The sequence below is a fragment of the Tupaia chinensis genome, unplaced genomic scaffold (assembly GCF_000334495.1).
Source record: "Tupaia chinensis unplaced genomic scaffold, TupChi_1.0 Scaffold000055_1, whole genome shotgun sequence".
NCBI lineage: Eukaryota > Metazoa > Chordata > Mammalia > Scandentia > Tupaiidae > Tupaia > Tupaia belangeri.
In genome coordinates this window covers 461160-462670 of record NW_006159513.1, presented here as the reverse complement: position 1 = coordinate 462670, position 1511 = coordinate 461160, and the positions used below count along the sequence as shown (strand labels likewise).

General features: G+C 35.5%; 1 pseudogene; it reads left to right on the top strand.

Annotated features, from left to right (window-relative positions):
• LOC102498274 (tigger transposable element-derived protein 1-like) overlaps positions 1-195 on the top strand; it is a 27276-nt pseudogene extending 27081 nt beyond the window's left edge.
• The last annotated feature ends 1316 nt before the right edge of the window (positions 196-1511 follow it).

Sequence of the window (1511 nt, the reverse complement as noted above, 5' to 3'; positions counted from 1 at the left end):
CTGATGATGCTGTGATCATTGTTAAAGTGAAAAGGAAAAAATTACTTGAAATAGTTTAAAAATTTAGTTGATAAATCAGTAGAAAGTTTTGAGAGAATTGACTCCAATCCTGAAAACATTTCCACTGCAGACAAAATGCTATCAAACAGCATCATACATTACAGGGAAATCTTTCATGAAAGGAAGAACCAATGAATGAATTTAATAAATTGTTGTCTGATATTAAGATATTGCCATAGCTTCCTCGACCTTCTGATCAGTCAGCAGCCATCAACCTCCAGGCAAGAACTTCCACCACCAAAACAATGATTACTTGATGAACAATGATAGTATGCAATTTCTAGCAATAAATTATTTTTTAATTAGTTTTTAGATATAATATTATTGCACAATTAATAGATTGCAGTATAACATAAATGTAACTTCTGTATGTACTATGTAGTATAGTGTAAATGTAACTCCTTTTGGAGAGTTGTTTTCTGTTTTTTGTTTTGTTTATTTGTTTTTTTTTGGTTTTTTTTTTTTTTTTTTTTTTTTTTTGCTATGGGGCGCATGCGCTCGCCAGACAGACAAGGAGAGACAGAGAGACAGAAAGCGAGAAATCATCCCCCAGGGGGGATGGCCATGCCTCAATCCCTTCTGCTCCATTCTCCTCTCAGGATCTTGGGCATGCATGCACACACGCCTGGCGTGAGTTTTAAGCCACCGAGTCCAGGACACGAACCGTGGTCGACTATGTGGCAGTGCAGCGACATAGCCATTACGCTAACTGCTGGTTCCTACATGTAACTCCTGTATGCTTTAGTGCAGTGCCTAGAGGTGTGCCTAGAGGTGTGCCTGTCCAGCTTTCCTCTTGTAAAATTGCAGCTCGTGGATCTTTAGCTCTCCTATTTGAAACTCCCTTTTAAGAAGAGAGTGAAGATGTATTTGGAAGCTCTATTGAACAAAATCTTCCATGATTCAAGAAATTTTTTCTTTAATTTGGTCTCAAAATTCCTGAAGGGGAAAAAAAAATCAATATTAAGTTTTTCTGCAGGAGCTTTAATCACATTGCAAAATAACTATTTACCAGTTTCTGTAGTCAGTAAATTTACCTGGAAAGAATTAAATATAAACTCAAGAGCTCTCATATATAGAAAGAAGTAATTTCTTTTTGAAAATCTACCCTATATTGCTCTGTGTACTTATGTTTGGCTAATTATGAGTCATCTCCTCCTTTTGATGAAGTAATTCAAATCTGAATGTTTTCATCATGAAAATAAAAGCTCACTCCAACTCCAAATTTTCTTTATGAGGAAGTCTGTGCTTTGGACATGAGATGATCACTTCTCCTGAGGAAACAACACTTTAAAACAAAACTTGTTTTTGGCGTGGAAATGACAACTCTAAATTTATTTAAATGGGTTCAGTCTTCTATTTCAATTCCTATGTCAAATGAAAGTGCAGGAAGAATTTTTAGTATCATAGATAATCTGTGGTATATTATAACTGTGCATTGAGACCACCCCCAA